The sequence below is a fragment of the Passer domesticus genome, chromosome 3 (assembly GCF_036417665.1).
Source record: "Passer domesticus isolate bPasDom1 chromosome 3, bPasDom1.hap1, whole genome shotgun sequence".
NCBI classification, from domain to species: Eukaryota; Metazoa; Chordata; class Aves; order Passeriformes; family Passeridae; genus Passer; species Passer domesticus.
The window spans coordinates 50,693,163-50,709,071 of NC_087476.1; the positions used below are offsets into that span (position 1 = coordinate 50,693,163).

Consider the following 15,909-nt stretch of genomic DNA (forward strand, 5'->3'; position numbering starts at 1 on the left):
GCTTAGGTCTAAAGCGGACTAGTTTGAAATGGTAGTTTTTCACCATGCAGGCTTTACCTTTTTACTGTAAATATTTCAGACTCAAAGCTGATGAAATATTTCAGTAAATGTCTGTTTGGAATTCTGCCAGTCTGGTAGCACAGTACATTATGATGCAAATACAGCTGCTAATTTGTCTCCACATTCATACTAGAATAGGTGATATAGAACCAGGTTTAATTGCTGAATGTAATTGACAGCTCTTTCCTGAAGCTGAAGAGGGAATTAATTGTCTCTCATTGTTAACTTCTTGCTGTCTATCCTCAGGATTGCAAACAGGTAAAAGGAACTGTGCTGTTGTGCGTGTGCTTTTCTTCCCTCATTTAGCTCCTGTCTAACTGTGTTTCTGCTTCTGGTCCTTGAGATATGGAACATTCTTGGGATGATAAACAGATTTCCCCTAACCTGTACTTCTCTTGAGTCTGTCCTTCGCTGCTCTGATATAAAGTGTGTTAAGTACCTGTGGGAGGGAAAGCAACTTCATTTTTCTCTTGGAACCAATTCATTGACTTGCCTCTAAGAAGCAGGCCAGGAGGAATACTGAGAAGCAGCAGAAATGCAACAAACTTGATATACTGCTGAACAGTAGCTATTAACTAGGAATGTGGTGAGATAATTTAGCATTTCCTGTTTGGAGAAGACTTTTGAAATTGAAGTTTTTGTCTGCGTCATTATGTCTAACAGCCATTGGTGGATTTATTTTTTTTTTTCTAAGTCAATATTTCATCAATTGATTCTTAATAATTTTAATATTTTCTGCCTCAACAATATCTTATATTTGTTGTTTAATCTGTCTACCATTATGGTTTTCACTGGAGAGCTAAAGAACATTGTTAGAGAGACAATATTTATTTATTAGTTTCAAAATAATTTGCTATACAAACACAGGCTTTTTAGTATTCCAAAATTTAATTACATCAGTGGACAGCATTGCCCTTTATAAAGTTATAGAAATCTCCTCTCTCCTTTTTGACCAGTGTGCTATTTCAGGTTATGTTTACAAGTATCTTTCCATTTGCAGCTAAACAGGTCAAGTTTTTTCTGCATTCACAGAGCAGTGACTCTCTAGTGGTCATTGAAAGTGACCATCATTAATATTTGCTATTTGCCTAAGCAAGAAGATTTGAACTTTTTAACAATTCATTATAAGCACATAAGAATCTAATCTCTTTAAGTCTTAAGGGTAAGACAGATGGGATGCTGCTTTGTACATTAATCTTTATATTCAGTCTTCCTACCAGTTAGCATGTCATATTGAAAAGACTTTTAGAAGTAGATAGGAAGACAGAGTATTTATTTAGATGGAGATCTCAGAGCTGGAGATCACAAAATATTTGTAATACTAATAATACTCGCCTGTGGTGACTAGATTGTCAGGTGGGGCTATGAAATGTTGATTGACCTCAGGGCAATGATGCAATTAATGTCATCCCTAAGTGCTCTCCCTACAAATAGCCCTGAAAGACAGGAGGTAAAAAAAGAGGAGATAGCTAAGAGCTCTCTCTAGAGCACCACTGTCTGTGAGGGGGATGCAGAGATGTACTGCAGCCAAGGGTGTGTGTGGTATGTATTAAGGCAGTCTCTTTGTTTTAAGAGATCAGCTCATGGTACTGCATTGCTTTAGGTTTTTAAAATATGCATTACCCTTGTGAGATTTGTTATTTGGTTTCTTGGGTGGCCAGTGAAGATGCAAATTTTTAATGCATTTGTAGTTCTGGGATGAGGTGGGGCAGAGGGAGAGAAAACCTATGGGAATGTGTGGGTCTGAAAATTGGTATGGAAAATGAGGTCTTCATCTCTTTTTTTATATATATGAATGAGTGGCACTTCTTGTATTTTTGTGGGTGAGCAATCATTTTAGCTGATTCATGTTTCGAGGTAAAGTTGTAAATTGAGCTTTGTGCCATAAGCTACACCCAGACACTATTAAGTAGAAGAAACTTGGAAAGGAAAACTGTAGACAGACTACAAGTTCACAGAATTGAAGAATTTCTTGAGTTTGAAGGGACCCACAAGGATCATTGAGCCCAGCTCTTAGCTCAGCACAGGCCATCGCCAAGAGTCACACCATGTGCCTTTTCTGTAGCTTGAGTTAATAAATGTGATTTGTAATGTTTTTCCTGTTATGCTGTGAGGGGAAAAAAAAAAACCAAAAAAAACCCCAACTTAGGCAAAAATGAGACTGAATTGATGGTTGTCTATAATGCTTAAGTAAATAAAGAATGTTAAGCAGGACTTGTAGCAAGTGAAGTCCAAAAAGAAATTGATTGGGAGGATGTTTAGCATACGGCGAATGAAAAGTCTTAGAGATTCAAAGTAGTCTTCGCTTAGAAGCACATCTGTGAAAACAGAGAAATTAAGGAAAACAAATATCACATTTGGAAAAAAAATTATTAAGTGAGCCCCCTTTGTGTTCTTTTTTTATTTATTCAGAAATTCAGTTCAATTGTTTGGAAAAGACTGTAGGCTGAGAATTGCTCAGAAAAGTAGATATGAATTCCTCAAGTGCTAAATTGATAGATGTGTTCTGGTTGCTGACAAACACCTGTGACAGTAATACATATTTCATTGGAGATGGGAGGAAACCTATAAGGTAGGGAGAACTAAAAAGAAATGAAAAGGCTTATAGCACTTTGTGCCTTCTCCAGATTGTGTTATGGATTGCTCATGTTTTGGAAATGTGAGGCTCTAAAGGGTCTAGCAAAAGCCAATTTGTGTAATTTAAAAATCATATACAGCTGAAAGGTCAACTGTTGAGCATAGAAATATAAGTCCTGATGAAACAAACTGCAACATGCAGAGAATCAAAATGAATCATGAGTGAGCTTCAATAAAAAGGAAAAAACAAAAATCAGGCCTAGTTTTTGGTGTGGATAAACACAAAAGAAATGTGTGCCTAGCTCTCAGCTATCACAAGATTCCTCAGTTGCCTCCAACGGCATTGAAGACTTGTACCTTGTTAGGTGTCTAGTCATCATACCACGAGACACAGCCATGCACAGCATGGTTTTTTAGTTCTGCTGATTACAGAACTCGAGTATTTTATTCAGAAGCTTGTGGCAGACTGTGCCCAGAAGTAGCTTGCCCAACCTGTTACAAACTTAAATTCTTGCTTTCTAAAGTACGTAACTAAATGCATATCAGTCCAATGTGAATTCTTCTAGGCAGAGCTTTTTCCAATGAAGCAGAGCATTTGGCCCTTCTTGGAAACAGGCCTTGTTCCAAAACTTCGGGAATAACTAAAAAGATACTGAATAGATCTGAACACTCTAACTTTAGTAGAATAGCTTGCTCCCTTTTTTCCTTCCTGATTATTACCAGACTAACCTTTGGGGGAAAGGGTCTGAACATCCAGGGAACTCACATAAAGAATACTGAAGCTTGCATAAAGCATACTGAAAAGGTCACCTTTTGTGTAATGCTGAATTGTGTAATTCAAAGCAGTTCACAGAGTGGCATTCAAGTTGGTTCATCATAAGAACTGTTTTCCATCGGTTTCAGAGAAAATAATCCTCTCTCAGGTATTTTTCGTTTTTCCTCTCCTTTTTTGCTCTTCAACATAAATGTTAGTTTCGCATGCACAGTTTGAGTTGTTCCACATGTGGCAGTCTGAAGTTTTAACAATGGAATAGGCTTTTTTTTTTTAATTGGGCATATACCTTGTCCTATTACTGTAAGCTAGAATGAGACATTGTTATTAGCAGTTCCCAGACAGCCATATAATAGCCAGTGTACACTAATGAAGTGGGATTCTTCTTACTTCAGCTAATAATAAATTTATAATTATAAATAACAAATTAATAATTATTATTAATACTTTTTTGTGGCTTACCTTATTGTTGAGTTGGACATTTCTATTAAAAAAAAATATATAAAACTCAAAAAATTTTCAAGAGTTCCCCAGCTGCTATTGTGGTTTGTTTTCTTCAGACCTCCTGACAAGGAATAATTATATGGAAGGGACAATACAGGTTCAAACCATTGGACCAGTCTGAGTTTTGTCATGCTGTTGATGAAGCAGAGGATGGTGTTTGTGTGTTTCCAGGAAAACTGACATGTGAAAATCAAAATATTTGGGAGTTCAGTTGAGCTTTAATAACCCAATCTCTTTGATCAAGAAATCTGACTCAAAACTCTCAGAATAAAATATTTTCTCTAGAGACATCCAGTGATCTTCAGAGGCTATGAAAGGAGCTACACTGCCTGTATTTTGATGATTTAGGAGCTCTGAATTATGTTGTTGGGTTTGGGAAAAACACGGAGTAGCAGTAATACTGTTGCCTCCAGCAAACTCCAAAATGTGCTGCAGTTAAACTTCAGGAAAAATTCTGGTTTTGTTTTAGCAAATAATTGTATTCCTTCTGTCCTGGGTTTAGCAAATCGGAACTGACACATAAATCTCTGAAATCTATTGATTCTAAGGTGTTTGGTGTATTAAAAATTTGGGAAATGAAGAACATTTTTTATGCATTATATTATTAAGCATTATTCTTGTCATGTATGTTATTAAAGCTTCTAGTCTTGGATCAACCAGGCCCATAACTATTAAATATTGAAGTGACAATTTTGTCCTTGGACAAGGTGTTAGAAATTATACAGCTGAAGGACAGGGCAGGAACCAAAATCTGACTGGCTATTGGAAAATGCTTATTCCAAGGAGAAACACATGCCAAAAACACTGTTGTTGGGCATCTAGTGGAAAGTGATTTTTTTCCAACAGCATATGTGCACATGATGGGGAAATTTTAGTGTGACTGAATATTTTAAGGCTTCAAAAACCTTTCATAGTTCCTCAACTCAGCCATTTTGATATGCTTACTGATTTCACCTTAAATCCTGCTTTTCTGAGTGGAACAATACTGTTTCCAAAGCAGACTTGAAAAGGCTTAAAACCACAAACAAACAAACACACACACCCAACTCAAAGGATCAGTCATCTTTGCTTCTCAAGTAGTGAAATCTACCTTTGCTTTTGGCAAGAAATCTAAGAGCCAGGAAAGGAGGAGGGTGAGTTTGCTTTTCAAGGGTGATCTTACTTGTTTTTCTTCTGTACTCACAACACTTAATGTGTGCACATCTAAACCGAACAATTGTAATCCTCTAAAGAGAACAATGTCTGCTTCCAAACTTCTTGAGATTGGTTTTTATATTTCTTTTTTAAGTTTCTTGTTCTGTTGAGAGCCCTGCTAACTACTTTGGGTGTTCTTGGTGTTATTCTTGGTGTTGCTGCAAAATATTCCAGCGGAGGCTGGGAGCATTTATCTCTTGACTTTCATCTCCTTGTAACGCTCTGAAAAGCGGCTTTTTCTGTCCAAACCATACAGCGTATCCAAGCAATGCTGTTCCTTTCATCAGAATATAATGTTTCAGCCTTTTTGGACTTAATGACTCTTATTATCTGTCTGAAATATGTAGCTAGGTGTGCAGTGGAAACAGTATATCTGTTTTTCAAGTAAAGCTTTATAAATCAAGGTTACAAGCAGGTGTTTTGATTTTTATTATTTTATGCTCTTTTGTTAATATTGTTGTGATGGAATGCAAAACCTGCACAATTGTGAACAGTAACAGTGGTAAAAAACCTTTTTCTCACCTCCCTGACCCTTCAGGTGAAATAAGGTTACTATCACAAGAATGTTTTTTATAATTGTCAAACTATTGTATCATCTCTACATGTCCAAGGTCTTGAGTTTAGACACATATCAATGCTTAATTGCGTAGCTCCAAGTCAAATAGAAACTCTGGAAGTTTTATGACCTTCTAACAAGGAAAAAAAATCATTTTTGCAGTCATGTGTTCACACCTTAGAAAAGAAATAAAATGGAAATGACGAGACTGGAAAACTAGTAAAAATTGAAACCTGAAAATCTGTTCTGTGAGTATAAAGCAATGAAATTAGGAATGGCAATAAACATAAGAGAAGGAAAAATATTAATTTTGAAGCTAAGATGTTTGCTGCTACATTCCCCCCTGACTTGCTCTATTTTAGTATATTGTTAATTTATATATCCAGTCACATTGTTGTCTGATTTGGTGTATGGTGTCAAAGAATTTCTGCTGTGCATGAATATTTTGTCTTAAAGCTAGAAATTTTCCAACCATGCACTGTATTAGAAATTCAGATAATTTCTGCATATTTTATTATGCGTATCATTCTGTATTTTTTGATGACATTGTCAGGTTGCAGGTTTACCATTGTAAATATTTTTGTGATTAAAACTACAATTTTCTGAACCTTTTTTTTATGATCTGAACACTTAGATGTCCAGATTCTAGTCTTAAACACACTACATTTGTTTTCACATTTTGTTACAGTTTTAAAATATTTTAAAATGGAACAATGAATTAGAGATTATATTTTTTTGGTTAATTAATTATATGTTAATGGGCATATATATCATTCTAATGATGCCCAATGTGAACTTGTTTCTCTCTCACCACCCCATAAAAGCATCCTCCAAAAACATGTTTTTTCTTTATTACTTGCTATGCAAAAACAATAAATTTTATTTCTGTAACATGTTACAGTGGGGATCAACAGAGGGTAGATGAAATGAAAACACAGGGAAAAGTTCATGTGTATGTGTAGTGTTTTGGTTTAAAGTATTGTTTTGCCAGAAAAAAGGCAGAGGCACATATATTTAACAGCAATTTTTAACAGCACACAATATTTAACACACAGTATTTAACAGCATTTATCTGAATTATAAAGCAGAATATCAAAAAAATCACCCTTTTCATGCTTGTTTGCTTTCAACTGACTATACATTTATTAAGCCACTTATTGTGTTCTGAATTAAAGCTTGTTGTAGCTTCAGTGATGCTGTCAATCTCCTTTAGCAGGCACAGAAGAAGACACCAAAGATCTGTTTTGGCAAAGCCAGCTGAGAGGTATGGTCAATAGCAGGACTGAATCCCCAGAAGGATAACAAAATGCTAAATTCAAATAATGACTTGAAGTGTGTCATAATTAAAAATGTCTTTTTTGAAATTCTTGAATGCTTCAGAATAAGACCAAAAAAAAAGCTTAATTAACAGAGCATGTGTTCTTGTCTCTTTAAACAACAGAGTGCATATAAATATCTTATTGTTAGACTTCTGCACTCATAGAGAAGACAAAGTTCTTTTGTTAAAGGCTAGACATACTTCCAGCAGTTCACTGACATGCATGCAGTTTGTCTGTAATACCAGGAAGTGTTTCTTAATGTTTAGGTTTAAAGTGAGATGAATTTCTTCTACTGGATAAAATTGAGGCCATGCTCTCAAAGGAAGAAATCTGTTCCTTCTGGCTTGGGATATGAAGCCTTGGAGTGGCATATTCAACCTTAATCATACAGTTATTATCTCTTGGCTTATGTTTACTGCTGGTAGAATGACTGTGTGATCAACTGATGGTAGTCTGGCAAAGGAAGGTGTAAAGCACACAATATTGTCTCTTTAAATTCCCCTGCTTTTACACCACACCTCTGCAACAAAAAAGGCAATGTCTATTTTCCCCCCACCCTCTCCTTCTGCCCTGTTTGGTCATCACATGTTTGAGACATTTGTCAGTTGCAGGGGAAACTGGTGTGAGATATTTAGGCTCATCACAAATTCAGCACAAGTTTCAGTAAGTGAAGAAGGTGGGTTGTTAAATCTTCAAGTGCAAACCCATCACAGCTATTATCAGAGTATGTCAGGAATAGTTAAAGAGAATGAGTTAGAAGTAGATTTGTCTGAAACATTTAAAACTCTCCTGAAGGATGGAAGGTACATGAAGAAAGTATTCTCTGAGGGACTGGCATGACCTTGTACTTACTCAGAGTATTTTATAACAGCACTTACTATGCTACTTAAATGCTATTATCTCTTGTGGCAGTGGCATGTCCTTTGTATTGCTATAGCAATAACAGGATAAAATACTGGGTTCTGCAGTTGTTTAACACCATCACTGACTCACACTGGTGTTCCCTGAATAAAGTAGACATAGAAAATTATCTTTCTTCTTCAAAAATTACTCCTTTTTCTTATTGTTATACACCAATTTAAATGTTATTTCCAGTTCTCAACATAAATCTCTTGGCTCCATGATTTCACAGTAATTTCTGGAAGCTGAGTCTTTATCACAGTGTCTGTGCCTCACAAGCCTCACAGAGACTTTGGCTGGCAGGAGAGGGCTGGCTTTGGGTTCTGTGCTGGGGCCCAGGACAACAGTAAGTGGACAAGCAGATTTTCTCAAGACAAAGGAAGTCCAGTAACCTGATGGGGTTTCTCCAGGTGTTTGTGGTGAAGGGGTTGGTTTGACAGATTCAACTCTGGTTAGCCCCCTCTTGACATGGCCTCAGTTTCCAAACCCAGTTGGCAAGGAGGATTAGCTGGTCTCCTGTGTGCCTGCCACAGCAGTAGCTTGGCTGCCCCCTTTCCCTGGGGCTGGGGAGACAGGCACAGGGGCAGCACAGAGGCTGAGGAAGCTACTCCCCTGTGGCCTTGTGTGAGGATGTAGAATGGATTTCCTGTACAGCCTGTGCCATGGCTCCAAACTGTACAACTGTATGTTGTACAGCTGTCACTGCTCATCAGCACTTCTGTCCTCCTCAGAATATGCTGGTGACAAAAAAAAAAAAACAACTTCTGAGGTATATGGTCAGGTTTGAAAGATAAGTTGATGTGTGCAAAGCAGTTACTGTCCTGATTCATCTGATATAAATACAGATATGCCTTTGAGAACTGATGAACTAAAACTGCTCTGTTTTTGAGAAGAGGCTTGAATTTCTTTATATTCTCAAGGTTATCTTGACAAAGTTTATACTGTTTGTTTGCTTTGAGAAGACAGACTTTTTTCTTTTGTAGACCAAGTTCTCTAATAAGCAACCTCCTGCTTTCTTCAAAGATCTGTCTAGTAGCAGAAATGTTAAATGGCTAAAATTTCATAGTGTTTTCTATAATCAGGTAGATTTGAGAAGCTTCAGAGGAAAATACTTCAGCTACCAATAAAATATGATTTAATACCAGATATTTTAATTCTTATGAATTGCAGTAGGATTTAATTTTATTTTTTATTAATAATTGGTGGGAACCAGGTTGTGGACTACAGGCAGGTAACTTGCTTTGATATATAAAAGTTTTTTCTATTCTACTTTCTACAGACATGAATTATAACTATATTTTACCTATTTTCTTGTGCAGATAGAGGCAGCAAGAGATATAAGAGTAGTTAGCAGTAGACATAGTTTACTGTTTGCTTGAAAACTTTATTTGAAGCAAATAGAGAGCACAATATCTTTTTAGTGTTTTATTGAGCATTTACTATTACAAACAGCTTTTTCTTTAACAATATCAGAAGATTTCCACAGCAGATGTATTTTTACACTGCTCAAGTACCTCATTCCTCACAGTACAATCAACAGTTGCTGGGCATTAACGGAATCCTCTTAGGGGAAAATCTGTTATCTCTTTGATGGGAACAGATCTTTTATCAACCATGATTGTTAATACAGTTGAAGGAGACCAGAGAAGCCGTTAATTATTCTGTTTGGGTGTGTTTTAATGAAGTTATCAACAAAGTATATCTGTCAACTTTCTTTTACAAAGTAAAGTTTGCAATAAATATGAAACTAGATTTTAAGGGATAAAAATAGCATTTGCCTGCAGATGGATCTCAATGTGTGTGAGCATAGGTACATTTGTAAGTGTAGCAGTAGTCTTCTCTAATATGATTCATGCAAGAGAATTTTCATTGTAATAGTAATTATTACTTTTGCTGGCAGTTCATTTATTTTCCTGGTAAGTACTGTCTCCCCTCCTCCCCCCCCCCCCATCAATTTTTTTAGTTGTTGGTGTTTTTTAGATTACCACATTTTTCTTTAGGGTGCTGTCAGCCGCCAAACAGCTCTGATTCAGACAGGGGTCAGGGTGTATCCTCCAGTAGCAAAAGCTATTGATCAAATAAAAATCCTGATTTCTGGGACAGCCCTCGTACTTCTAGATGCCTTTAGCAGGCAACACTTGCACATCCATGCCTGGTGAGCCTGACCTGAAAACCGAGTTGCAAAAAAGGGAATCAGGCATGACACTGGGAGAAGAAAACAGCAATACCAATGTGGGAAATACTTCTTTATAGAAGTACAATTTTTAAAAGGTTAGAATTTTGAGGGTTTGTGCTTCTGTGCCCTTGGGTGCATATAAATGGGCAAAGAGATGAGTAGTGCCACATAATTCCTTCATTCTCATCTATTATATTCTTCCCGTGAGTTACTGTCAATCAGTGGAAGTCAGGTGTTTGGACCACAATTGCTGTCTGTTGTTTTTTTGGGTTTTTTTTAAAGACAGTTGTTCACCAGTGCTATTCTAGCTTTTCTACTATACCACGTGGCTCCCAGACTAACACTTTTACAAATGTGGGAGTAAAGGCTGAACAGAATAAATGTCTGTTGAGTGGAAATTCTCCTGCCCTCTCCTACCCCCTACGCGCTCTTGGTAGTTTCAACAAAATGGTTTTTTACACTGCTTCCTTCAGAATCATTTCTTCATTGCTCTTCAGCAAAAGTCTTCAAACTGATGTTTATACATCAGATAATCATGGTGTCTCCCAAGGCTCGTTTTTCATACACCCAGAACATCATTTTGTATATTTTCTGATGTAAAGGCTTTTGGGAGTTTTGGCTCTGTGAAAGTAATACTCTCTCCAGACATCTCTTTAAGATCAAATATTTTGTGGGGATGAAGATTTTTACCAGAACCAAATGTAAAGGACAGCATGTGGCCAGTGATAAAGAGGGTTGATAAACAGTTTGTAAACAGGTTTGGATTCCCAACAGGGAAGAAAGTATCAGCTGAATAGCACCTAAAAAATAAACATGATTATGTGCAGAGTCTGCAGCCATAAAGTTTTTGTACACTGTCTAGTACTTGAGGACAGGAGTGAGTTTCAGCTAACAATGCTTTTTTTCTCTTGTGAACAGTGTTTAAAAAAAAAGAAACTTGAAGGACATGCTGAGAAAGGAGCAGCTGGTTTCAACAGACTTGAAACTGGTCTTCAGATAGTGCAACCAGTTGAAGTTCTTTCTCTTAAATTTCCAGGATGCTCTGCTTTTTCATGTATTCTTACAGCCCCTTCAGAATTAATGCAACATTCCCTTCTCCTCCTAGGATGTCTATAGTTGTAGCTGATATTGAACACCAGAAGACACTATCTTCCTGACCTTTTTCTTTTCTGTAATGAATTCCTACTTTATCTGTAACTAATAGTAGGAAAATAAGTCTGTTTAGCTTTAGGGGTGGTGTGAAGCTTTATGTAGCTATACAGCCTTGTTTGTTTAAATCTCTGTCTGAAGTACACAATTGCAAAATTTCAATCCAGGTTTACGCCACCCAATGCCAGTTCTTCCTTTCACACAACTGGGTTAGCATGCAGGTTAAACTCATATTTCACCACTAAAGCAATTGCAAGGTTACAGGTTAGAAATTTGGTGAGCAGTATGCAAAAGGCTTGTGGTGAAGGCTTTCTATTATGTGATGGAGAACTTCAGTTACAGGAATAGTAATGTTCAGGAATGTGGTAAGTTGAATCTTTGAATTACACATGGAAAAGTAGTGGGGAGGGTATTCAGGAAAAAAGAGCTCTTGCTGAGTAGCATGGCAGAATTCCCTTTGATTTCTTCAAAAGCACTCTTGAAACTTTGCTGGTGATTTCAGGTTTCCTTGTTGATCAGGTTGAAACAAACAGATCTTACTATCACTACTAACTTAGGTCTTGATCTTTTTAACTTGTAAATTTATTATTAGGGTATTTCTTTCAGGCTGTAGATTTATATCATGCTTAATTCATACAGCACTCCTGATTCCTTTCAACCTAGTAAAATTCAAATAATTTTCTCCCACTGAGAGTAATTTCCTTCCTGTATTCATTCTCCCTCACTTATAAACTTTGAGAGAAGTATTAATGTAATTTTTAATGTTTTTCTGCAGAAGAGTATCAATCCCAGAATTTTTACAATTTAATACATACTCTGCTGAGGCTCACACGAAATGTAGCATTAATTTCTTTTATATATTTCTGGACATCATAGAAATGCTGTGAATTTTCTCCATCTTGCCAAGGAAAGGCATTTTGCAGAAGGTCTTCTGCTCTGCCTTATATTAATCTACTGGGCTTTAACATTTCTTAAAATTTATTTTAATATCAAAATTGATCAAAATTATATCATTCCAATTGATCTCTGCATTACAAACCCTTCTTCATATTTGGCCTTATAGCTTTGGTTTCACTGAAGCATATGGTAGATATGCCTAAAGCATGTTTATCAGAAAACAGCCTCAGCCTGTGTGCATATACAGAATGAAACAGAATTCACTACCCCTCTGGAATATTCTCCTTTGCAGCCCTGTGGCACCCAAACCTCACGTGTAAGTCCCACACAAACAACATTGCAGACAGCAGTACAATTCCCTCCCTACATTTGCTGTCCTTGTTTGTCTTTACACAACCCAAAATTTCTTGGGCTCCCTGATCATAACACTGGGCTGGAGCTTCTGTCATGATGAATGGTTTAAATCTTTGTGTGACACCCTCCACTCCACAGCAGCCCTTTGATTGTACAGCCACAGTGTAATTTTTCTAAGGGCTGCTTCAAGTTTGTCAGCAAAAAAATCCCTTTTTAACAGACTGGAGCTATTTAGAATCCATACAACGCTGACAAGCTACTTCTGGTGCTGGCTGAGGTTGCACTATGTAATTTAGTTGCATCAGAATGTCCCAATCACTAATTACAGAAGCCTAATGAGGGACTGGGTGTGTAGGTTGGGCTCCCACCTCACCTGCAAAGTGCTGTGACACTGACCATATTTCATATTGTGACTGGCCTTTCAATGTAGTTATTTACTGTTTCACCACTCTTTATGCTACACAAATTTTTAGAGTTTTTATGATTTTCTACAGATACCTCATTAAAATATGAAATCTTAATGGACCTATTAGTGTCTCCTGTGGGCATCACCCTCTAATTGGTGATTCCCTGTGGAGAGTTACTTTTTAGAGGGAGGACCCAAACCTGGGATACAAATGTTTTTATAAGATCTTAGATGTAGAGCTATGTAATTGTTTTGGTTTTTTTTATTAATAGTAGATGAGGACCCGAAAGACTTACCATTTGATGTTAACTTGGGAAGAGCTGTTGACCAGAAGAATTTTCCACAGAAATACACATTATATGAAAAACATTAACTGTTTTGCTAAAGACCATAAAGTACCAAAAACTTAAAAAGGTTTTTCACTTTAAAGAAAAAAAAAAAGCCATCCTCCATTTCAAAGTTGAAGATATTTAAACTAAGAAATTAAAACAAAGTACTGTTTTGGGCTGATTACATTTGCAGCACTGAAGTCCTGTAACCTCTGAGGGAAAGTTTATTTTAGTCCCTGCTGTAATTCTGCTTTGAGTGTGAAGCAGCCAAGACTTCATCCAACTCTATCCTCTCCCTGCCAACAGTGCAATTTAGATACTGACCTGCATCATAAATTACTCCTTTGTACCTGAAGAAGTCCAGTACTTTAAACTAACTAGATAGATGTCATTTGTTATTTCTTTGACTCTTCATTTTCAGTCCAGCTGTCAAAAAAAAGGATCTTTATACAACAATATAAGATTCTGAGTTAGGTTGAAAGGGGAAGCTAGGGCTGACATCAATTCCCTGGTGTCTTTTTCACTGCAGTGAAGTTGATGTTCATTCTGTAGACTTTTATAGTTACAAAAACTGTTGACTATTTTACTTTTTCCCATTTGGCAATTGTGCATAATACTTCTTACAAAAGTAATTTTCCTGTCAAAGATACCCTGAAAAGTTGTTCTATCTGTCTGAGCTTCAACTTCCATATGTCCTACAGACAACATAAATTAGCAGAATATCCATATCACAAAGAGAGGGGCACCTGACTCTTCCAGAAAACCATCCTTCTCTGTATTTTTGTAAGGTAAATTGTAGGCTAATTTACTGTGTGGAAAATTACCTTGTGAGATCAGTTCTGAAGGGCTGATTTCAAATTGTTGGTACCCTTTAGACTGATGCTGGTGTTATACATTTTATACTTAGCAATAAAATATGCTTCCCTGGCTTAGGCAACGTTTGCAAAGCACTTCTGCTGGGCTTTGTTTCCCCACAAACGTGGGGATCCATTTAAAAGATTGAAGGTTACATAAATTCCTTAACCTCTTCATCCTGCAGCAGAACTTGGCACAGAGTTCTTGGTATGAAGTACCCTCCTGCAAAATATAAGGAATTTACTAACAAGCTCGAAGACAGGAGAAACATCCTGCACTGAGCACAGAGACAAGTTAAATGTTGAGGGAAAAGAAATGAGTATTTGTAGGACTTAAATGGAAATTGGGTTTTCCTGGAGGGGAGGTCAAATTTTCAACATTTTGAAAGAAATAACAGATGAAATTATTTAAATAAACATGTAAAATGTAAGTTTTTCTTGTGAAATTCTCACAATTTGCACTGCATTTGAGCAGTGGACAAATTGTTTACCTATCCTCACACTCTGTACCATCTATAACATGTTTCCTTTGAAATAATTTTCTCTCCTGTGTTAAAGCTGGAAAGGTATATTCCCTCAGTATGAATTTAAGGAACCTAGGATTGACATGACCCAGAGGCAGTAAATAATTCTGCCACCTGCACTAGAATGAAATCTCTGAAGTCTTATGGTTCATGTCTGCGCTACTATTGTCTAATAAGCTATTTTTTTTTACTCTATAATGCATATGATAATGTAGCCTTGTTTTATTTATGGGGTACACTGTCATGATGCCAAGAAAGTCACCTTTTTGTGTTATTAATCAAATCCTAGACTGCACATTATATTTCTATCGACTTGAGACCCTTTTATGGCTATAATTTTTTTTCTGAAATTGCAAAGAGCAATAAAAGTGTGTGGGGTTTTTCCCTGGAAGATACAGATGATATCATGAAACCAAAACCTGAAGCCATGAGATACTGGGTCAATGAAACAGGGACAGCAATAGAATTATCCCAAAGGTTCTCATAGCAAAGAGGGAATAACTGAGCTGTACACCATCATCATGAGTGTCTCCAGACCAGCTAAAAAATAATATACAAGATGGAGAAGCTTGTTTTCTTCTAAGAATGTAGTTATTTTTTATGCTTCAAGGGATTTTCTTTCTATTCTGTACCATGTTATTAGATGTGGAAGTTCTTGATATAATTGCTTGTGAGAAAACATCTGTACAAAAAATATGTACTGGAGTTTTTTATGTCTGGGAAAGGAAAGAAGGCAAGATATCCATGTTCTTTTAAAAGCATGCTATATATCATGTAATATAACCCTGCTGTGTACAGTGGTGCATGAGCAGCCTTTTTAAGCTGGGGACTTGATAAAAAATTGTCTTCTCAAAAATATGTCAAAGCAAGAATCATGATTAATATTTTGAAATAATGAATACCTAAAGAATTAACTCTTACAAATTACGGCCCTGATTAGTGGTTGACTAGGAATGAGTCATGACTGCAAGGGCTGGTGAGCAGAAGATAGACAGCTTCTTATTTCAGAGCGGACATCTCAAAAACCCAGGTGATAACTCAAAAGAGAGGGAAGTGAAAGGATATATAGGGAAAATGCATAGTTCTGTGGTGATCCGTGGTTCGTCAGCTAGAATACAAAGCAACTTTGTGGAATAGAACAGGTGAGATACTGGTGCTGATCTTAGGCCAGCAATGTGCCCTCACAACAAAGAAGACACAGAACAACACCAGCAGGTTGAGGGCAGTGATCCTTTCCCCTCCTCAGTTATGGTGTGCTGGGTCCAGTTCTCACAGCATCAGAGAGCCAGATGTGGTGGAATGAACCCAGCAACACATTGTGAGGATGTTTAAGGGCTT

At 36.8% G+C, this 15,909-nt stretch overlaps 1 long non-coding RNA gene across 1 annotated transcript in view; it reads left to right on the forward strand.

Annotated features, from left to right (window-relative positions):
• The first annotated feature begins 1,523 nt into the window (after positions 1-1,523).
• LOC135298085 (uncharacterized) overlaps positions 1,524-15,909 on the forward strand; it is a 50,690-nt gene continuing 36,304 nt past the window's right edge. The window contains exon 1 of the long non-coding RNA XR_010360056.1: positions 1,524-1,602. This is a non-coding gene — a long non-coding RNA (uncharacterized LOC135298085). The remainder of the gene's footprint in view (positions 1,603-15,909) is intronic.